This window comes from Arachis stenosperma, chromosome 1, assembly GCF_014773155.1.
Source record: "Arachis stenosperma cultivar V10309 chromosome 1, arast.V10309.gnm1.PFL2, whole genome shotgun sequence".
NCBI classification, from domain to species: Eukaryota; Viridiplantae; Streptophyta; class Magnoliopsida; order Fabales; family Fabaceae; genus Arachis; species Arachis stenosperma.
Genome location: NC_080377.1, coordinates 97,371,115 through 97,396,074, shown reverse-complemented (window position 1 = coordinate 97,396,074; position 24,960 = coordinate 97,371,115). Strand labels below are relative to the sequence as shown.

Genomic DNA, 24,960 nt, shown 5'->3' with positions numbered 1-24,960 from the left:
TCATTCAAAAAATTTGAGATGAAAAATATAATAATAAAAAATATATTTATAAAAAATTAACAAGAATAATGAAAGAAAAATGAAAAATAAGTTGTCCCTTGTTAGTGTCTCCGTGTCCTTCCTGTCAGATTGGACACAAAATACATTAATTCAGTGTTCTTGGACACATTGTCTCTGTCTATGTCTCCTCTGTCAAACACAATTGTGTCTCCGTATCCTTGTCTCAGTGTCCTGTTTCTGTAAACAAACGCAACCTTGTAGTTGTATCTGAAAGGACTCAAAATTTTGTGTTTTAAAACTGAAATTTTAGTTTTAGTCTTTAACCACCAAACATGATACTGAGTCTTAGTCCTAATACCTCAAAACAAATGCAGCCTTATGAAGTGTTTGTTTCTAAAGATTGGAACTAAGACTAAGAAACTGAGACTCGGTATTGTATTTGATGGTCAGATATTAGAACTAAAATTTTAATCCCAGGACATAAAATTTCAGTCCCTTCAATACTTCCAAAAAGTAAGGACATAGGAGACCGGCGAAATTCTTAAAAACAAAGACTGAAATTTTAATAAAATTTATTTTCAAAATTACCATCATCTAATTTTTCCCACCATTTTTATTTCTCTAACTTCACCTACATTCTACTCTTGATCCCTTACGTTATTATTATATCTACTCTTACTAAACAGAATACTAAAACGGCCTAACTAAATCGTATATATTTTATACCAATTCAAACACAATATAAAATTTTAATTTAATTTTGTTTTTTACCCCAATCTCTCTTTTAAATACTACCTTATTTTTGGCGTATTACATTAATGGGTTCACAAGATTTAGATTCAGTTAGTGGAGAACATGTCATTATAATAACAAGAAAAACTTTTGGGGGCAAAAGGCCTGAATAATCATTTGATATTGTATTATATGGGAAGATGTTTTATGTCATTTATATTAATTTTTGCATTGTAAGTACATTAAAATATAACATGTTGCAAAAGAATTTAATTTTAGTTGGTAGGCAATATAATGTAAATTTTTTCCACTATTATTTCAACATGAAATGCCTCATCATAAATTGGTATATGCATGGTGCCATAAAGCATTCATCAATAATAAATCATTCATATATAAATATTGAATGACATTATATATGCTATATAAATTTTATAGATAATTACAAAACTTTATAACACATAAATATATACAATGATTATTTTTTGTAATCATAAAAATTTTAATTATTTTATTTTAAAAGATTGTGTTACAAAATTCTTATTATTATGTTGTGAAAAAGTAAAAAAACTAGCTTGATTATTTAGCAGTCAATTACGTTGTTTAAAATATATTTGAAACACTTATAAATATAATATATATTTTTTGGTAATGCGGTTATTATTTGGTAATGTAAATATAATATATAATAACAGGTTTTCAGTATCTCATATATAGAGTTACACTTATACCCAATCTTGTCTTCTATCATTTTAGTAATTTAAAATTTGAATTTGATTATCGGTGAAAAATGTAGTAAGTAATGATTATTAAACTTAATTTAATTATATAATTTCTTTTCTTTTAACTTGTTAACTTATGTATATAGTTAAACACTTCAACTAGGTTCATAATAAATTGAAATAATAATCCATTTGGATTAGTTGATTAGTTATTTCATTTGTCCACTTTATCAAATGTCAAAAGTTTAGATTTTATTTTGTGTATATAATAATTTATTGACTAACCGCAGATTAGTCCTTAATCTTCTAAGTTGAAAAATTTTGTAAAAAATTAATAATAATAATAATAATAATAACTGCGGCCTCGCTCCTTGCTTAATAATTACCTTCGAAAGATCATTATGCCAAAAAGTAAGATGGTTAAGTGAACAGAGTTCAAAGGCAACAAGAAAATCCATACACCTATCTAAGGATAACCATACGATAATGGGTAAATTATATTAATACAATGATGGTAGAAAAATTTTAAATGAATGTTTTATTTTTAATTTTAATACATGTGTATTTTTTCTCATTCAGGTAAATCCTATTAAGTAACAAATTCAATTCTATCATTCATGTGTAAATAAAATTGCATTAAATCGATTTATGTTGAAATAGTAAAAACAAATAAATCGAATCCGTTTCTATCAATTTATGCGTAAATTGTGACAGCCATAGTAAATTAAATTGCATTTATGCAAATCCAGACGTTCTTTGTTCTTCCCCATAATGTAATTGCCCTTTTCATAGTTACATACAATGCATGACTAAACATGCTCTATTATACATAGTGCTTTTTCTTGAATTTGTGTTTAATTTTGAATTATTTTTTAATAATCTTATATCAAATAAAGAATATAATTTAGTGTACTGAAAATGTAAAATATTTTATTTAATTATCTAATAATATTTATTTTTTTAAATGATTATCTATGTAATTAATATAAAAGATAATTATTTTTCTAATGTAACGTTATATAATTAAATGTACATATAAAATTTATAACGATCCCGTTTCTAGTGATACTGAAAACCAAACGCTACTGACTTGCTTTCCTAAAACTTAACTAATAATTATTATTAAGCCTGTAATCGAATTACCACACGATCGATATGATTGCAGAAAATCAAGCTAACACAAATAGAGCACAGAAAGAAATAAAGCAACACATAGAGTAACTATAATAAGACTTAATACATACATATCTTCTGTACAATATATACAATGTAATCTTAAACAAAGTAAACTAGTCAGAGTATCATCCTAACACAGCCTATGACTATATATATATATATATATATATATATATATATATCACTACACCACTTCCGGCCGATAACAACGGTTCTGGAGCCAGAAAGCGGCGAATTTTTACCGCCGTATAATGGATAGCAGCGGTTTATAATCTTCTCCAAGATAGGGAGCGCAAAACCCTTAGCAGCGGTTTTTAGTAACCAGTGGAATAACACATGCTAATTAATATTTTGTGGCAGATTGGTTTTGCATCGGTTCTAATCGCTGGCAAAAACAAAACTAGACCTATTTGTTGTTCGCGGTGTTTATTAACCGTTGCAAAATCTCAACGGCCAAGCTAATTTGTTTCTATTATAGTGGCGGATTCAAAACTGTCACCAAATGACATATTACAATTTTTTAACCAAATTTTTTAATATATAATCAATTCTTTTGTTCCTTTTATACTGTGCCATTAACTATGTTGCTTTAACTTAATAAAATAAAGAACAACCAATCAAACTAAAAAACAAAAACCAGAAGAAATACGCAAAAGACCATACATATAATAGTAATTTGTCCTAAGTGCATCAATGACTATAAATTAGAAAAAAATAATGCAAAAGTAATTAAACAGTGAATAACTAAAAAGTAATCAGATTCAAATGTATCTATTTCTGTTGACTCAAACTCATGATTTATCATGCAAATCATGATTGCCAAAAGATGATTTTGCGTGGGATAAGGTTGGTGCACTTTCCAAAAAATCCAGATCTATAGCTATGTCAGGTGACAAATTATCTCCTTGTTGCTGGATTAAGTATCTTAACAAACTCTCCATTGTCTGTCTCTTTGCCTTCTCCTTTGTTGTCTCTGCCTTAAGTTTTGCAATCTCCTTCTGATACTCCTCAATTTACACACCAAAGTCTAACTGCTGTACAATATTATGAAAAAATTGAGTAGGACATGGTCCGAAACCTAGTCTACGAACTTCTCCTAGGTGCTCGTTTCCAAGAACTTGTACAAGGGAATCGTTCTGTGAAAGCTCCTTGCTAGATTCGTCTTGGCCTTCAATATGTGCAATTGCTTCCTACAGATATATGAGATTCGAAGTTACAATGATTTTAAATCCACCTTTATAAATTCAAAGAGAAAAGTAAAACATTATAAAACATGTCTTACACCAACAACATGCGCATCGTCATTTATATACGATCCATTCATTTTTTATGAGCCATGGTTCATATCTCTCCTCTACCAATGTTCTTTCCCTGTCGTTACTCCTATAACATTCATGTGTATACAATCATTTAACTAACAATATTACAAAAAATAAAGCAAAAATCTGAAACTAAATTTAAATTGATTACTTCTTCGTGTTTTTGTTTGGCAAATGTTTTAGAACCCCCAGTAACATTGCTTTGAACGATTTATAAGATTTTTTCTACACTTCTCCTAATAAACAAAAAAATAAACTTTAATGAGCATAGGATAAGTTAATATAATGTTAGAGGTCTTTGAAATAGCCATGTATGGTTTCGGAAAAAAAGCATAAGGTAAAGGTATTTTCAGTTGAATAGAATGAAATACCAATTCATTATTTGTTACCTTTGTATCATCCTTCAACCGATACTCAAGAAATCGTTTCTAGTGATTCGCATATATTCCTGATGGTTTATGGTTGGCATTTTCCTCAAAAGTCTTTGTGCAAATCATAAAACTTATGAAACAATTTTCTTCTTGTGTCCTTCCAGTTTTTTCCTATCCTTCGTACGGTTTCCTGCTTTATTTTTCCTCCTGCATCGTCCTCATAGTGAAAAAATCGCTACAAATATGTGACATCATAAGTAAGCAAAATTAATGAATGTGGATAATCTTATTTGGGTACATGAAGAATATCAACATAACAAAAATAAAAAGCTAGAATGTAATACAGCAAATATCATTGTTAGAAAGCAATTAGCCACTAACATATAATAATCATAAATACAAAAAGAAACATTTGAAATAGGAAATACAGTTGGACGACCTAAAAATAATTTCAAGCATGGTTAAAGACTTAATATATCAAAAAACTAAAAAATTACCTTAACCTGGTTAAACGCATGTTTCTTGATAGTCTTGTTCATTATTTTCCAACTATTTCCACAAATTGGTAATTGTTGAAAATCAATCCCTAAACTCTTCAAGAACCCACTGAATAAGCCAGCTGCCTAACCAACTACTTGCAACTTTGTGTTATGTTGGAGTACGATCTTCCTACTATGAGGAAGTGTTATTGCCTCATTAACAGTCAGATTCATCTATTTTGTCATGCCATATTCTAAGGAAGAAAAAAAAGCGTACAACATTAGAGTTACCCAGAGAAATAGAATTCAAGGAAAAGATTAATTATAGTTTTTAAGATACATGCAAAAAATTATACTAATGACATTAACTTCCCAATAATCGGTGTCTTCGCGGCTGTTGGCATTGCCCTAATGTTCAGCTTCTTGTGTGGCAAATAAGTTGTCGACATGGTCATCGAACGACTCAACCTCATCTGCCTCTGGGTCATAATCTTCATCTTCCGAATAGACATCGGTAACTTCATTGCGATCCCAATGCTCAGCGTGTTGCAAGAGCTCGAGTGTCACACATGTCACTTGATGGAGCCAGCCGTCTTTCATTGCACAATGGTCGAAACGATCCAGTATTAACACGAGATTGTCGTACACCGTTGGAAGAATGCGGAAATGGAGGCGCTCTAGCACATCGCTATGCATTTGAAGTATTAGCTCCCGTATCCATCCTTGAGTTAAAATCAAATTAGTTAGCAATTCAACCAACTATATTTGATATTCCCACAATTGACGAAGACTAGAAATCTATCCTAAAAGACAAATCAACATTTCAAGTTGAAACAAGCAATAGGTAACTCACCAAACTAGCTTGAGTTTGATAATCAGGGGTAGCATCAGTTTTGGCTGCACTACTAATGGTGTACCGAGATCTCCTAGGCATTTGATTAATCCTTTACACAACATAAGGTCATTAGGCAGTTATCAGGAGAACGACAATGTAAAACTCAATAGTAAACAAAGACCTAAACCTTTAGCAACAAAATTCAGAAACAAAAATAATTATTCAAAAAATACAAAGGATAAGGTAATTTTTTTTAATCATTAAGAAAATACTTGTAAATCAAAATAATATTAAGTGTCATTCCATGAAACTTACGAGAATGGCATATTATGGATTTTCAAGAACAAATTACACTCAACTAGTTCAATTTAGGATAAAATTTAAACAAGAAAATTATAGCAAAGAAACAAAAGGAATGGGTATCGAGATATATGCAGGTAAGGAAGCAAAGATCATTCCGTTTGAGGGTTTTAGACCTTGTATTCACTCTCTTCTAAACCAAACACTTATTTTCAAACCAATAAATAAAAAAAACAATCTTCAAAGTGTTTTACTTATGAGACCATTGAACCTAACAACTCACAGTAACCACATTATGAGATTACATTAATTAGAAAATTCACAACGTATGCTTGGCTACCATTATTTGATTGAAGATCTTTTTCAAAAGATATTTATTTATTCTAAGATATTTTTTTACAATCAAATACAAATAATTGAACATCTAAAAGGTAGAAGGCAGACAAACACAGGAAAACCTTTAGTTCTTTAAGTCAGCATCACAAACTAATGAGGTGTGTTTGAAGCATCTTTTTATTTTTTTCGTAACATTGATAATGGATTAAATAAAAAAATGTGCGAAACAAGATGGGAGAAGAACAAGAATGAACAGATTTGTCCTAATCTTTCAAAGGTTTTGATGGGATAAACCCTATCCCTTTCGGCCTCCATGCGAACTGAAAGATCTTCAATTGATCACTTTTAGCTTTATGATGGAGGCTTTAAATATATAAATGATAAACCACTATTTTATGGTTTATCTTGTACTTAATTGAGTGGATTTTATCAATCTTTCATACACTTATTCATACTAAATGCATGGGTTTACATTCTCCTTCCTGATTTTGTGCTATGATTGAAAACATGCTTCTTTGGTCTTAATTTTGCTATGTTTAATCCTCTCTTATTATCATTCAATGCCGTGATATGTGTGTTAAGTGATTTCAGGGATTACAGGGCATGAATGGCTCAGAGGATGGAAAGGAAGCATGCAAAAGTGGAAGGAATACAAGAAGTTGAAGAAACTGCTAAGCTGTCCAGCCTGACCTCTTCGCACTCAAATGGTCATAACTTGAGCTACAAAGGTCCAAATGAGATGGTTCTAGTTGCGTTGGAAAGCTAACATCCGGGGCTTTGCAACAATATATAATTTACTATAGCTTCCCTGAAGTTAGGCGACGCGAACGCGTAGATGACGCGCCCGCGTCATATCTGCGAATCTCAACCCATGCAAACGCGTGGATGACGCCTCCGCGTCACTTTGCCACGACCTGTACGAACCAGATTTCACAATCAGCGATTTCTGGGCCCTTTTTGGCTCAGATCCAAACCCAGAGAACACAGATTGAAGGATTATAAATGGAGGAATCCACCCATTCATGAGGGATATATAGAAAATACTGGATTCACACATAGTTAGGATAATTTTAGATGTAGTTTTTAGAGAGAGGTTCTCTCCTCTCTCTTAGGATTAGGATTAGGATTTTTAGAAATTAGGAATATTTCTTCTTCATCTCAGGTTCAATGTTCTTATTTATTTATTTTCTCTTTTATTTGTTTAATGACCATTCATGTTATCATTTTCTTTATTTGATATAAATTGAGGTATTTTCAGACATATGATTTTTATCTAGCTTTTTATATTCTTGGCTTTAATTGATTAATTGGAGACTCTTGAGTTATCAAACTCATCGTGATTAATAATTGTTATTTTTGCTAATCGAATCGTATTCCAATAACTCTAGTCCTTCCTTAGGAATTGACTAGGACCTGAGGATCAAACTGATTAGTCCATTTAACTTTCCTTTATTTAGTAAAGGTTAACTAAGTGGGATTAAACTCAATTCTCATCATCATTGATAAGGATAACTAGGATAAGACTTCCAGTTTTCGTACCTTACCAAGAGTTTTATTGGTTATTAATTTATTAATTCCCTGCAATCTATTTTTCTCTTGCTCAAATCTTTTCAAAACCCAAAACCTTGTTTTCCATAATCAATAATAAAACACACCTCCCTGCAATTTCTTGAGAAGACGACCCGAGGTTTGAATACTTCGGTTTATAAATTTTATTGGGTTTGTTACTTGTGACAACCAAACGTTTGTAAGAAAGGATTTTTGTTGGTTTAGAAGCTATACTTGCAACGGGAATTTATTCTGAATTCTGGATCACACAAAAGTTCTCTCTTCAAAATGGCGCCGTTGCCGGGGAATTGCAAACGTGTGTCTTATTATTGGTTATTATAAATATTTTTCAAAAAAAATTATTTTTCTTTTACTTTTTTATTTGTTTTCGTTTTCCCTTCTTATTTCTGATAGCTACTATGAATTCTCACCCCTCTCGCTTTGAGTTTGATTCTACTTTTGTTGCAAGGAATGGAAGCTATCACAGGACTATGCATCAAGGTCTAAGCAATCAAAGATGGATGGAGCCAAGAGGATCTGATCACCCCTTTAGGCAATAACACCTTCCTAGATACCATGGACAGAGACCATTCTACAATGCATACCCAACTGATAGATTTGGTGGACACCCTTGTAGCTACCAACAAGCCCCACCCTATGCTCAGAGACCATCCTCTCAACATAATTTTGAACCACCATACTCACAAGCTTCTTTTCACCATTCGCCACCATACGATCCTTGTACACCTCAACACCAATCCAATTACTCCCAAGAACCACCACTCCCCTATGCACCATGTCCATATCCATCAAGCCAAGAATCACAGGTTTGCTTCGAAGAATCAGTAGACCAATTCCATGCAACCCTTCATCAATTGGAGCAAGCAATAAATCAATTATCTTTCAGATGTTCGGACACTCAACAAACTCCCATGGCTTCATGTGGAGAATCTAATGAAGAACGTAGTACGAAGAAGACACTAAAAACTCCAGCGGATAGCATAGAGCATAACTTCGTACTGGAACAAGTAGAGGACGCTGTCATTGTAGAAGAAGAAGAGTTGGTTGAAGATTTAGGAGATGCTGAACCTCCACAGGAACACAGAGTCATGGAAGGCTCCGTCAAGGATGTAACAATTGACGCTAAAGAGGATAGTGCACAGCCTCCAATGCGAGTATCTTATAAAGACTTGAACGGAATAACCCAGGACGCATGTTTCCTTGATAATGATGATCACAAGTTGAGTTCTCTTAGCAATGAACTTGCATCCACAAGTGAATTCTTTGAGACAGAAGAATCTTCCCCAAGCGAATACGAAGATGATGCAGAGGTCGATTTTTCTCAACCTCCCAATTATGACTCAAGTGATGAGGAAGATATCGAAGACTCTGACCAAGACATGGTTGAAGCTGAAGAAGTTTGCAAGGAAGTGGAGGAATTCACTGAAGACCACAAGGGAGTGAAGCTTGCAGAACCACCGGAAACACCTATCCCAAGGCCATTACCACCCAATACAGACTTCAAGTGGGTAAAATCCTTGACCTTTATCTTTACTTTTCCACTTGAATATGGTTTACTTGAGACAGATGGCTAGCTCAGAGCTCTCTGCGGCTTTAAGAGCAAAAGGGAAATGACTCGCACTCAGAGCTGGTATGCAAGATTCAATGAGGTTTCACACTTCAAATTGAGGTACAAAGATTGGTGTCAAGCTCCATTGAAAGGATCTCGGAAGCTGTCTGGTCACTACAGTGAGAATTTAGATCACTTATCACCCGGCTGAAAAAATGCAGATCAAGATAACAATGGGTGTAAAAGTAGAGTTTGGGATCCTGGAGTCTATTCTGACATTCAGCACCCTGGGAGCCTGGAAACCTATTTGAAACTACTTAAGGGCTTAACATGCCTTGTTTGGGACCCCGGAGGATGCTGGCATTCCAAACACTGGTGGAGATTTCTAGATGAATTCAAGCACAAGCCACCATAGCAGGAAGCTCATCAAAATGTCCAACTTAAGGACTTTAACTAAAAGTGCTAGGTGGGAGACAACCCACCATGGTATGATCGTTTCTTTTCCATTTTAGTCTGTTTTTGAATTTTGATTGAATCTGGAATTGTGCATAACATTCATTGCATTGCATTCTGCATACTGCATTATAAAAAAACGCACGCGACGCGTAAGCGTCGCCGACGCGTCTGCATCGCATGTGCATTGGGAAGAAAAGAAATTGAACAGAGAGTCACGCGAGAGTGTGGCTGGAGGCGTGCCTTTGGCACAATTTGACCGACGTTACCGCGTCATTGACGCGTCCATGTTGATGAGCGGATATTTTATACGCTTTTTGGGGGTAATTTCATGTAGATTTTAGCATGTTTTAATTAGTTTTTAGTTAAATATTATTAGTTTTTAGGTAAAAATCATATTTCTGGACTTTACTATGAGTGTGTGTATTTTTCTGTGATTTCAGGTATTTTCTGGCTGAAATTGAGGGAGTTGAGCAAAAATCTGACTTAGGCTGAAAAAGGACTGCTGATGCTGTTGGATCCTGACCTTCCTGCACTCGAAATGGATTTTCTGGAGCTACAGGAGTCCAATTGACGCGCTCTCAACGGCGTTGGAAAGTAGACATCCAGGGCTTTCCAGCAATATATAATAGTCCATACTTTGCGCAAGGATAGACGACGTAACTTGGCGTTGAACGCCAAGTACATGCTGCTGTCTGGAGTTAAACGCCAGAAAAACGTCATGATCCGGAGTTGAACGCCCAAAACACGTCAAAACCTGGAGTTTGACGCCAAGAAAGGCCTTTACACGTGGAAAGCTTTAGTCTCAGCCCCAGCACACACCAAGTGGGCCCCAGAAGGGGATTTCTGCACCAATTATCTTAGTTTACTCATTTTTCTGTAAACCTAGGTCACTAGTTTACTATTTAAACAACTTTTACAGACTTATCGTGTACCTCATGACATTTTCAGATCTGAATTGCATACTTTTGACGGCATGAGTCTCTAAACTCCATTGTTGGGGGTGAGGAGCTCTGCAGCGTCTCGATGATTTAATACAATTCCTTTGTTTTCCATTCAAACACGCTTGTTCTTATCTAAGATGTTTATTCGCGCTTAACTGTGGAGAAGGTGATGATCCGTGACACTCATCACCTTCCTCAACCCATGAACGTGTGCCTGACAACCACCTCCGTTCTACATCAGATTGAATGAATATCTCTTAGATTCCCCAACAGAATCTTCGTGGTATAAGCCGGATTGATGGCAGCATTCATGAGAATCCGGAAAGTCTAAACCTTGTCTGTGGTATTCCGAGTAGGATTCCGGGATTGAATGACTGTGATGTGCTTCAAACTTTAACCTACTGGGCGTTAGTGACAGACGCAAAAGAGGGATTCTATTCCAGTAGGAGCGGGAACCAACCGGTGATTAGCCGTACTGTGACAGAGTGCGTGAGCATAGTTTTCACTGCGAGGATGGGAAGTAGCCACTGACAACGGTGACACCCTACATAGAGCTTGCCATGGAAGGAACCTGCGTGTGAGAAGAGGATTTCAAGGAAGAGATGAAGTCAAAGGACAAAGCATCTCCAGAACTCCAACATATTCCACAATCCTTTACAAACAAATAACTCTATTGCTCAAGTAACATTATTCCCTCTTTTATTTTTATAATCAAATCTAGTAATTTCACTTTTAATCCAAATAACCTTGTTGACATCCTAACTAAGACTAATAAAATAAATATTGATTGCTTCAAACTAATAATCTCTGTGGATTCGACCCTTACTCACGTAAGGTATTACTTGGACGACCCAGTACACTTGCTGGTTAGTTGAACGGAGTTGTGAAGAAAATAAACAGTGCCCTAAGGGTACATGCCAAAGCTCAAAAGATAGAATAATATATTAAGAATATTGAATCACAATTTCGTCCACCAAGTTTTTGGCGCCGTTGCCGGGGATTATTGAGTTTGGACAATTGAAGGCTTATTTTATTTCTTAGATTAGGAATAATTTATTTTTATTTTTATTTTTATTTTTATTATTATAGAGTCATTAAATCAATATTGATAGGATAGTTTCTTTTCAAAAATTTCTTTTCAAAATTTATTATTTTTCTTTTAATTAATTGCTAATTTTCGTGAGTTTAGTGTCTTGTTCTAAGTTTGGTGTTTTCTTGTTAATCTTTCTTTAATTTTCGAAAACTTGTCTTGATTTTAAGTTTGGTGTTCTTTCTTGTGTTCTTGGTGTTCTTGTGAATCTTCAAAGTGTTCTTGAGTTTGTCTTGTGTCTTGATCTTAAAATTTTTAAGTTTGGTGTTCCTTGGTGTTTTCCCTCCAAAAATTTTCGACAATTAAGGAGCATTAGATCTAAAAATTTTAAGTCTTGTGTCTTTTGTGTGTTTTTCTCTTTCGTCATAAAATTTCAAAATTCAAAAAATTTTTTTGTTTTTCTAACTAATTTTGAACTATTTTTTTTCGAAAATCATTTATAAAAATTCAATTTTCAATTTTAAAATATTTCCACTTTCTGTTATTTATTTCGTTTTTATTTTAATTTAAAATATATATATATATATATATATATATATATATATATATATATATTTTAACTCCTTTTTATATATTGTTATTACTTATTCCATTTTTTTTAAAATTAACATATAAATTCTCAACTTGTATTCCATTATGGAAGTAAGTTTGAATGGACAGTCCAAGAGGACTCTGGGGTCATATGCCAACCCCACTACTGCTTCATATGGGAGTAGTATCTGTATACCCTCCATTGGAGTTAGTAGCTTTGAGCTGAATCCTCAGCTCATTATCATGGTGCAGCAAAACTGCCAGTATTCTGGTCTTCCACATGAAGAACCTACAGAGTTTCTGGCACAATTTCTGCAAATTGCTGATACAGTACATGATAAGGAAGTGGATCAGGATGTCTACAGATTACTACTGTTTCCATTTGCTGTAAAAGATCAAGCTAAGAGGTGGTTAAATAACCAGCCTAAGAACAGCATAAAAACATGAAAACAGCTGTCAGAAAAATTCCTGAATCACTATTTCCCTCCCAAACGGATGACACAGCTAAGGCTAAACATCCAAGGCTTCAAACAAGGAGATAATGAATCCCTTTATGATGCTTGGGAGAGATACAGAGAGATGCTAAGAAAATGCCCCTCTGAAATGTTTTCAGAATGGGTGCAATTAGACATCTTCTACTATGGGCTTACAGAAAAAGCTCAGATTTCTCTAGACCACTCAACTGGTGGATCTATACATATGAGAAAAACAATTGAAGAGGCTCAAGAGCTTATTGATACAGTTGCCAGAAATCAACATCTGTACTTAAGCAATGAATCTTTCATGAAAGAAGAAGCTAAAACAGTAACTGCAGAACTCAGTCCAGTGGATCAGGCTAATGAATTCAATCAGCAATTGGACTTTCTAACTCAGCAGCTAGCCGAATTCAAGGAGATATTACAGGAAACAAGAATGGCAAACAGGAACATGGAAGTGCAATTAAAGCAAACAGAAAAACAACTGTCAAAACAAATAGCAGAAGAATGCCAAGCAGTTCAATTAAGAAGTGGGAAAACATTAAATACCTCACTTCAAAGCAGCAAGAAGCAAGGAAATGAACGAATAGCTAATCAAAATCCCTCTGAGGACAAGCAGAGCCCAGAAAGGGATAAAGCTGGCGCTGAACGCCCAGACCATGCTGATTCCTGGCGTTCAACGCCAGAAACAAGCTTGAATCTGGCGTTGAACGCCCAAAAGGAGCATGGTTCTGGCGTTCAAACGCCAGTAACAAGCAAGGAAGTGGCGTCTAACACCACTCCAGCTCCTACCTCTAGCATTCAAATGCCAGTAGGGAATCAGTCACATACAAGTGCTGATAACAAGGCTTCCCAACCCACTTCTGTAGGTAATAAACCTGCAGCAACTAAGGTTGAGGAATACAAAGCCAAAATGCCTTATCCTCAAAAACTCCGCCAAGCGGAACAGGATAAGCAATTTGCCCGCTTTGCAGACTATCTCAGGACTCTTGAAATAAAGATTCCGTTTGCAGAAGCACTTGAGCAAATACCCTCTTATGCTAAGTTCATGAAAGAGATCTTAAGTCATAAGAAGGATTGGAGGGAGACTGAAAAGGTTTACCTCACTGAAGAATGCAGTGCAGTCATTCTGAAAAGCTTACCTGAGAAGCTTAAAGATCCTGGGAGCTTTATGATACCATGCACATTAGAAGGTAATTGCACCAAGCTAGCTTTATGTGACCTTGGGGCAAGTATCAACCTAATACCTGCATCTACTATCAGAAAGCTTGGTTTAACTGAAGAAATCAAACCAACCAGGATATGTCTTCAACTTGCTGATGGCTCCATTAAATACCCATCAGGCGTGATTGAAGACATGATTGTCAAGGTTGGGCCATTTGCCTTTCCTACTGACTTTGTGGTGCTGGAAATGGAGGAGCACAAGAGTGCAACTCTCATTCTAGGAAGACCTTTCCTAGCAACTGGCCGAACCCTCATTGATGTCCAAAAAGGGGAAGTAACCTTGAGAGTCAATGAGGAGGAATTTAAGTTGAATGTGGTCAAAGCCATGCAACATCCAGACACCCCAAATGACTGCATGAGTGTTGACATGATTGATTCTCTGGTAAGAGAGGTCAATATGGCTGAGAGTCTCGAATCAGAGCTAGAGGACATCTTTAAAGATGTTCAGCCTGATTTGGAAGAGTCAGAGAAGATAATAGAACCTCTGAAAATCCCTCAGGAAGAGGAGAAACCTCCAAAACCCGAGCTCAAACCATTACCACCATCCCTGAAATATGCATTTCTGGGAGAAGGTGAAACCTTTCCTGTAATTATAAGCTCTACCTTAGAGCCACAGGAAGAGGAAGCACTAATTCAAGTGCTAAGGACGCACAAGACAGCTCTTGGGTGGTCCATTAGTGATCTTAAGGGCATTAGCCCAGCCAGGTGCATGCACAAAATCTTGTTGGAAGATGACGCCAAGCCAGTGGTTCAACCACAAAGGCGGCTGAATCCAGCTATGAAAGAAGTGGTGCAGAAAGAGGTCACTAAATTACTAGAGGCTGGGATTATTTATCCTATTTCTGACAGCCCCTGGGTGAGCCCTGTCCAAGTTGTCCCTAAGAAAGGAGGCATGACAGTGGTTCACAATGAAAAAATGAACTGGTTCCTACAAGGACAGTTACAGGGTGGCGTATGTGTATTGATTATAGAAGGCTCAATACAGCCACCAGAAAGGATCATTTTCCTTTACCATTCATAGACCAGATGCTAGAAAGACTAGCAGGTCATGAATACTACTGCTTTCTGGATGGATATTCAGGTTATAATCAAATTGCAGTAGATCCCCAGGATCAAGAGAAAACGGCATTCACATGCCCTTCTGGAGTATTTGCATACAGAAGGATGCCATTTGGCTTATGCAATGCACCTGCAACCTTTCAGAGGTGCATGCTCTCAATTTTCTCTGATATGGTGGAAAAATTCCTGGAAGTCTTCATGGATGACTTTTCAGTATTTGGAGACTCATTCAGCTCCTGCCTTAACCATTTAGCACTTGTTCTGAAAAGATGCCAAGAGACTAACCTAGTTTTAAACTGGGAAAAATGTCACTTTATGGTGACTGAAGGAATCGTCCTTGGGCACAAAATTTCGAACAAGGGGATAGAGGTGGACCAAGCTAAGGTAGAAGTAATTGAAAAATTACCACCACCTGCTAATGTTAAGGCAATCAGAAGCTTTCTGGGACATGCAGGGTTCTACAGGAGGTTTATAAAGGATTTTTCAAAAATTGCCAAACCTCTGAGCAACCTGCTAGCTGCAGACACGCCATTTATCTTTGACAAAGAGTGTCTGCAAGCATTTGAAACTCTGAAAGCTAAATTGGTTACAGCACCAATCATCTCTGCACCAGACTGGACATTACCATTTGAGTTAATGTGTGATGCTAGTGACCATGCCATTGGTGCAGTGCTGGGACAAAGGCATGACAAGCTTCTGCATGTCATTTACTATGCCAGCCGCGTGTTAAATGATGCACAGAAGAATTACACAACCACAGAAAAAGAGCTACTTGCAGTGGTTTACGCCATTGACAAATTCAGATCCTACTTAGTAAGATCAAAAGTGATTGTATACACTGATCATGCTGCTCTTAAATATCTACTCACAAAGCAGGATTCAAAACCCAGACTTATTAGGTGGGTGCTGCTTCTGCAAGAGTTTGATATAGAAATAAGAGACAGAAAAGGGACAGAAAATCAAGTAGCAGATCACCTGTCCCGAATAGAACCAGTGGAAGGGGCGTCCCTCCCTCTCACTGAAATTTCTGAAACCTTTCCGGATGAGCAATTACTAGCCGTCCAGGAAGTGCCATGGTTTGCAGACATTGCAAACTACAAGGCAGTGAGATTCATACCCAAAGAGTACAGTAAGGTGCAATCAAAGAAATTAATCACAGATGCAAAATACTATCTTTGGGATGAACCATATCTCTTTAAGAGATGTGCAGACGGAGTAATCCGTAGATGTGTGCCTAAAGAAGAAGCACAGAAGATCCTCTGGCATTGCCATGGATCACAGTATGGAGGACATTTTGGAAGTGAACGAACAGCCACAAGAGTCCTCCAGAGTGGCTTCTACTGGCCTACTCTCTATAAAGATTCCCGAGCATTTGTGCTTAACTGTGATAGTTGCCAGAGATCAGGCAACCTGCCCCACAGTTATGCTATGCCTCAACAAGGAATCTTGGAAATTGAGTTATTTGATGTATGGGGCATTGACTTCATGGGACCTTTCCCACCATCATACTCAAACACCTATATTCTGGTGGCAGTGGATTATGTATCCAAATGGGTGGAGGCTATTGCAACACCCACTAATGACACTAAAACAGTGTTAAAATTCCTCCAGAAACATATCTTCAGCAGATTTGGTATCCCCAGAGTGTTAATCAGTGATGGGGGTACTCATTTCTGTAATAAGCGGCTCTACTCTGCTCTAGTACGTTATGGAGTCAACCACATGGTGGCTACTCCATATCACCCACAGACTAATGGGCAGGCGGAAGTCTCAAATAGAGAACTTAAAAGAATCCTGGAACGGACTGTAATTAACCGTAGAAAGGATTGGGCAAGAAGCTTGGATGATGCTCTGTGGGCATACAGAACAGCATTTAAGACCCCTATAGGGACCTCTCCATACCAGCTTGTGTATGGAAAGGCATGTCACTTGCCAGTGGAACTGGAACATAAGGCCTACTGGGCAACCAGATTCCTGAATCTTGATGCCAAATTAGCTGGAGAAAAACGATTGCTCCAGTTAAATGAGCTAGAAGAGTTTAGACTCAATGCTTTTGAAAATGCAAAAATTTACAAGGAAAAAGCAAAAAAATGGCATGATAAGAAATTGTCATCCAGAGTCTTTAAACCAGGGCAGAAAGTTCTGCTATTTAATTCTAGGCTCAAATTATTCCCCGGGAAATTAAAATCCCGGTGGAGAGGTCCATATGTAATTACAAGTGTATCACCATATGGCTACATAGAGCTTCAAGATAATGACTCTAACAAAAAGTTCATTGTCAATGGACAAAGAGTTAAACACTATCTTGAAGATAATTTTGAGCAAGAATGCTCAAGACTGAGATTACATTGAAGATCAGTGACAGTCCAGCTAAGGACATTAAAGAAGCGCTTGCTGGGAGGCAACCCAGCCATTTACAAAGTTTATTTACTAATTAGATAAATTTTCTTTTCTTTACAGATATAGGTTCAAGTATCTTCAAAGGTGAAATAGCAATTGGTTGAAGTCACAGAGTTACAGGGAAAATTGGAAGCTCACTGGCATGAAAAAGCCAGTAAGAAATACTTTGGGCGTTAAACGCCCAAAAGAAGCTCTCACTGGGCGTTTAACGCCAGTGAAGGTAGCCATGTGGGTGTTCAACGCCAGAAAGGAGCATCTTCTGGGCGTTAAACGCCAGAAAGATGCACCTTCTGGGCGTTTAACGCCAGTCTGTTAGCATCCTGGGCGTTCAGAAAAACGCCCAGTGAAGAAGGACTTCCTGGCGTTCAACGCCAGAAAGAAGCACCAAATGGGCGTTGAACGCCCAGGAGAAGCAACATGTGGGCGTTAAACGCCCAAACCATGCAGCAGTTGGGCGTTTAACGCCAGGATGGTGGGGAGGAGGTACAATTTCGTTTTTAATCCAAATTTTTTATTTTTTTTATGTTTCAAACCATGATTTCTTGCATAAACATGTTTTAAATCATCACCCCTCAATCCAAATTAGTGTTCTAAAAATCCAAATTTTTAAAATCTCTTTTTCAAAAATATCAAATGTATCTTAATTTATAAAACCAATTGGTTTTCCAATCCAATCCAACTCTTTTAAGAAAAATATTTTTTTTCAAAACTCAAATTTTCTTTTTAAAATCTTTTTCAAAATTAAAAATTTCAATTCTATCTTTTCAAATTATTATTCATATCTTTCTCTTTTAAATTATATCTTTTTCTTATCATATCTTTTAAAATCATATCTTCTATCTATCTCTTTCTTATTTTTCGAAAATTACCCACCCCCCCTCCCTATATATTGTATTCGGCGCCCTCCTCATCATCACCATTCCACATTGCTCTCCTCCTATCCCTCTTCTTTCTTCTCTTTTGCTTGAGGACAAGCAAAGCTCTAAGTTTGGTGTGTTTTACCCGTGATCACAAAAACTATTGTGTCTCTTGATCATGGCCCCTAGAGGAAAGCAAACCACCCAAAAGGGCAAGGAAAAGAGCAATCCAAAGCCCCTCTGGAATCAAGGGAAGTTCTTAACTAAAGAACATTCAGACCATTACTACAAAATAATGAGTCACAGATCAGTGATCCCGGAAGTCAGATTTGATCTGAAAGAAGATGAATATCCGGAGATCCAAGAGCAGATTCGAAACAGGAATTGGGAAATTCTGGCCAATCCTGAAACGAAAGTGGGAAGGAACATGGTTCAGGAATTCTATGCTAATCTATGGCAGACAGAAAGGCAAAGAATCATTGGAGCGGCTATCTTTGACCATAAAACCGTAGTCAGAGGAAAGATCATTCATACCAATGCTGACAAGATCAGGGAGATATTCAAGATTCCTCAACTGAAGGATGACCCAGACTCCTTTAATAGGAGAATGATGAGGATCAATAAAGGATTGGACAAGATCTTGGAAGATATATGCGTTCCTGGAGCCAAGTGGACTACCAGTACAACTGGCAACCCAGTTCAACTCAAAAGAGAAGATCTAAAACCAGTAGCCAGAGGCTGGCTGGATTTTATTAGTCGTTCCATATTACCCACCAGCAACCGTTCTGAAGTTACCATCAAAAGAGCTGTCATGATTCACTGCATCATGCTAGGAAAAGAAGTGGAAGTCCATCAGCTGATCTCATGTGAGCTATACAAAATTGCAAACAAGAATTCTACGGACGCTAAATTGGCTTATCCAAGCCTAATTTCTATGCTTTGCAAAGATGCTGGAGTGAAGATGGGAATAACTGAATATATCCTAATTGAAAAGCCCATTACTAGAATATCAATGGTCAGACAACAGCAACAAGATGATTCAACTAAGAGGAGAGCACAAGAAGCCCTCCCAGAACTGCCCCAATTCGAATATTGGGAACATCTTGAGGCTTCTATCTCCAGATTACAAGAAGCTATGGATCAAATAAAGGAAGAACAGAATAATCAAAGTAGCATGATTTGCAAACTGCTCAAGGAACAGGAGGAGCAAGGGCGTGATCTAAGGGAGCTGAAGCGCCAAAAATTAATCCCTGAAAAGTGCTCCATGGATTAAAAGAACATCTACTACTCAAAACAACAGGTTGCTGAGTTCCAATTTTCCTGCTTTAATTTAGTGATAGCGTTTTTATTTTATTGAATTTCACCTTAGGAGATATTTAGTAGTAATTAGTATGTCTATTTTGATTTTATTTCCAATTAAGCTATAGTTTATTTTTCTCATCATCATCAGGCATGAATAAAGTAGTAGATTTTATTTTAGAATGAAGAAGTAATCTATATTTTTCGAGTTCTTAATAATAAAATTTATAATTAATTATATGTGGTGGCAATACTTTTTGTTCTCTGAATGAATGCTTGAACAGTGCATAATATGTACTTTGAATTTGATGAATATTGGCTCCTGAAGGGATGAGGAACACGAAAAATATCATTGATGATCTGAAAAATCATGAATTGATTCTTGAAGCAAGAAAAAGCAGTTCCAAAAAAAAAAAAAAAAAAAAACACAATATTCACAAGCCATGGGCACTAGCCAAGAGTAAAAAGGATCCAAGGCTTTGAGCATCAATGGATAGGAGGGCCCAAGGAAATAAAATCCAGGCCTAAGCGGCTAAACCAAGCTGTCCCTAACCATATGCTTGTGGCATGCAGGTCCAAGTTACAAGCTTGAGACTGAGTGGTTAAAGTCATGATCCAAAGCAAAAGAGTGTGCTTAAGAGCTCTGGACACCTCTAACTGGGGACTTTAGCAAAGCTAAGTCACAATCTGAAAAGGTTCACCCAGTTATGTGTCTGTGGCATTTATGTATCCGGTGGTAATACTGGAAAACAAAGTGCTTAGGGCCACAGCCAAGACTCATAAAATAACTGTGTTCAAGAATCAACATACTACACTAGGAGAGTCAATAATACTATCTGAACTCTGAGTTCCTAAGGATGCCAATTATTCTGAAATTCTAAAGATACAGGGAGATGCCAAAACTGTTCAGAGACAAAAAGCTACAAGCCCCGCTCATCTAATAAGAATCTGAGCTTCATTTAAAACTCTAAAATATATATTACTTCTTAATTTCTGTTAGAACCTATTTTATTCATCTAGTTGCTTGAGGACAAGCAACAGTTTAAGTTTGGTGTTGTGATGAGCGGATATTTTATACGCTTTTTGGGGGTAATTTCATGTAGATTTTAGCATGTTTTAATTAGTTTTTAGTTAAATATTATTAGTTTTTAGGCAAAAATCATATTTCTGGACTTTACTATGAGTGTGTGTATTTTTCTGTGATTTCAGGTATTTTCTGGCTGAAATTGAGGGAGTTGAGCAAAAATCTGACTTAGGCTGAAAAAGGACTGCTGATGCTGTTGGATCCTGACCTCCCTGCACTCGAAATGGATTTTCTGGAGCTACAGGAGTCCAATTGACGCGCTCTTAACGGCGTTGGAAAGTAGACATCCAGGGCTTTCCAGCAATATATAATAGTCCATACTTTGCGCAAGGATAGACGACGTAACTTGGCGTTGAACGCCAAGTACATGCTGCTGTCTGGAGTTAAACGCCAGAAAAACGTCATGATCCGGAGTTGAACGCCCAAAACACGTCAAAACCTGGAGTTTGACGCCAAGAAAGGCCTTTACACGTGGAAAGCTTTAGTCTCAGCCCTAGCACACACCAAGTGGGCCCCAGAAGGGGATTTCTGCACCAATTATCTTAGTTTACTCATTTTTCTGTAAACCTAGGTCACTAGTTTACTATTTAAACAACTTTTACAGACTTATCGTGTACCTCATGACATTTTCAGATCTGAATTGCATACTTTTGACGGCATGAGTCTCTAAACTCCATTGTTGGGGGTGAGGAGCTCTGCAGCGTCTCGATGATTTAATACAATTCCTTTGTTTTCCATTCAAACACGCTTGTTCTTATCTAAGATGTTTATTCGCGCTTAACTGTGGAGAAGGTGATGATCCGTGACACTCATCACCTTCCTCAACCCATGAACGTGTGCCTGACAACCACCTCCGTTCTACATCAGATTGAATGAATATCTCTTAGATTCCCCAACAGAATCTTCGTGGTATAAGCCGGATTGATGGCAGCATTCATGAGAATTCGGAAAGTCTAAACCTTGTCTGTGGTATTCCGAGTAGGATTCCGGGATTGAATGACTGTGATGTGCTTCAAACTTTAACCTGCTGGGCGTTAGTGACAGACGCAAAAGAGGGATTCTATTCCAGTAGGAGCGGGAACCAACCGGTGATTAGCCGTACTGTGACAGAGTGCGTGAGCATAGTTTTCACTGCGAGGATGGGAAGTAGCCACTGACAACGGTGACACCCTACATAGAGCTTGCCATGGAAGGAACCTGCGTGTGAGAAGAGGATTTCAAGGAAGAGATGAAGTCAAAGGACAAAGCATCTCCAGAACTCCAACATATTCCACAATCCTTTACAAACAAATAACTCTATTGCTCAAGTAACATTATTCCCTCTTTTATTTTTATAATCAAATCTAGTAATTTCACTTTTAATCCAAATAACCTTGTTGACATCCTAACTAAGACTAATAAAATAAATATTGATTGCTTCAAACCAATAATCTCTGTGGATTCGACCCTTACTCACGTAAGGTATTACTTGGACGACCCAGTACACTTGCTGGTTAGTTGAACGGAGTTGTGAAGAAAATAAACAGTGCCCTAAGGGTACATGCCAAAGCTCAAAAGATAGAATAATATATTAAGAATATTGAATCACAATTTCGTCCACCACATGTCATGTGGGAAAAATGCCTCACCACGCGTCCGCGTCACCTACGCGACCGCGTGGCCTTGTAAATCGATGTAAAAAGGGCGTATGACCGAAAGTTGAGCTCGAACGTGGCTAGACTCGTGCTAGAAGCACAAGCCCTACCACGCGAACGCGTGCCCCACGCATCTGCGCCGTTTTTTAGAAAAAGTCCAACCACGCGATCGCGTCCCCTACGCGACCGCGTTACCCAAATTTTTGGCAAAATGTATTTAAACAGAGAGTTGCGTGGCCACGAGGCTGCACTCGCGCCACTAGCACAAACCGAGTCACGCGTCTGCGTGCCACACGCGTTTGTGTCACTTCCTCGAAGCGCTATGCACGCGACCGCGTGACCCACACGTCCACGTCCCTTGCGCCGCACAGCCTATCCATCCCAGCGCCAACTATCTTATGTTTTCTTAATCTTTTTCTTTCCCCTTTCTTAATTCTTTCTTTTTCCTTCTTTACTTTCTTCTATTATCTCTATTCTTCATCTTATTCATTCTTTTTCTTCTTCTCTCTTTATTCTCTTCTTTCTCTTCTTCTCCCTTTCTTTTCTATATTTGCTGTTTTACATTGGTGTTTCAATCTTTTTACTCATCTGTTGCATATCTCCTGCATTATTTTAGGTGCTTCTTAACTTGTTTGCTATTTAGTTGACATGCCATGTGCTTCTATTGTTTTCTCACTTGCATGTTGTAGCTACCATGTACTTGAGACCCTTATTATTTGGCATTGGGATTGTTTCTTCGTACCAGGTTCAATAATTTATGTTTCTCTTCTATTTTTGTTCACTCTGAAGCTTTTATTTGTACTTGATTTATGCTTTGCCCAATTGGCTTATGAACTTTTCCATGTTAGAATTGACATCTCCATTCAATTTAATTTAAGGTATTCCAGTTATTTATGATTTTAATTTAGCTTCCTATATTCTTAGTTTTGGTTGATTAATTGGTAACTCTTGAGTTGTCAAACTCAGCAGTGGTTGAAATTAACAGATTCTAATTGATCTAGATCGCTCTAAAGCTAGTCCTCCCACAGGGATTGACTAGGACTTGAGGATCAAACTAATTAGTCCACTTGACCTTTCTTTGTTTAATAAAGGATAACTAAGTGGGATTAAAATCTAATTTTCATCACACCTGATAAGGATAACTAGGATACGAATTCCAATTCTCATACCTTGCCAAGAGTTTTATTAATTATTAATTTATTTTTCTTGTCAATTAAATTACTTGTTCGACCCTTTTAAAAACCCCAAAATATACCTTTGCATAACCAATAATAAGAACATACCTCCCTGCAATTCCTTGAGAAGACGACCCGAGGTTTGAATACTTCGGTTATCAATTTATTTAGGGGTTTGTTACTTGTGACAACCAAAACGTTTGTAAGAAAGGACTTTTGTTGGTTTAGAAACTATACTTGCAACGGAAATTTATTCTGAATTCTAGACCACGCAAAAGTCCTCTCTTTAATAAACCTCATTCAACTTTTGAAATTTAAAATAAACTCAACTTAATTTATCTGCCTATACTATAAAAATATAATGAAATTTGAAAAATATTAATGTTAAGTGAGTTACAAAAAAATACAGAAGATACCTTAAGTTTTTTTGAATAAATGAAAAGAAAAAAAGAAAAAAAATTGAAGACAAAGGAATATTAAGGACCATTGTAAGAAATTTATAAGAAAAGTGTAATATGAATTATCCAAGTACAGCTACAATTAAACTTAATTCAATTCAACATGAAAATTAAAGAAGGAAATTGCAACAAAGAAACAAAAGAAATGGATATTCGAAGATATCAAGGCAAGGAGCTAAAAGAAGAGCATTCCTTGCCCTAAAACATCTTCAAGGTTTGACACTTGATATTTGCCTTCTTCTGAACTAAAAAGTTATTTATTTCACCATTTAGTTATTCCAGAGGCATAGGATGAAAAAACAAGAATTTTTAGAAAGAGCAATAAGACAAATGGACTTGAGAAGTCATGCCAACTTCACTTTGTGATTACTTTAATTAGGAAAACAGCAACCACACTTGTAGATACTTTCTTTACAAATAATTGCAAGTCTAGAAAGTAGGTAGAGATAATAGTGGAGAAACCTTTGGCTCTCTCATCATCACAAGCTAATAATGTAAAATTTTAGTGAGAATATAGAAATGAAGCAAAAATATCACATAAAAATTAATTCCCCAAAAATTAAAGCAATAGACCTAGTCCAACCAACAAATGTTTCACAAAATCGCCAACAACATAAGTTGAAAAGGCATTACATACCTCAACAAGGGAGAATAGAAGTGGATTCGGTCAGATAGAGAGAAGAGGGATCGAATAAAATGCTTCATGATAAGTACAGAGGCATTGAATTCATGGCTAACAATGACGACGACTCGTAAATCGATGACCACAGAGACTACATTGTTGATGATGACGGAGGCTGCGATGCCAACAACTCCAGGAACACCTGGTGACGAAGAGAGGGAGGAGATAAAACAACGGCCGACAACACCTTCGACGGGCAGCGGCGG

The 24,960-nt window shown here is 36.7% G+C and overlaps 1 non-coding gene across 1 annotated transcript; it reads right to left on the bottom strand.

The window, feature by feature from the left end:
- Positions 1-24,219: 24,219 nt before the first annotated feature.
- Positions 24,220-24,361, bottom strand: LOC130954614 (small nucleolar RNA snoR138). The gene has a single exon (XR_009076364.1). It is a non-coding gene; the product is annotated as a small nucleolar RNA snoR138 (small nucleolar RNA).
- Positions 24,362-24,960: the final 599 nt, after the last annotated feature.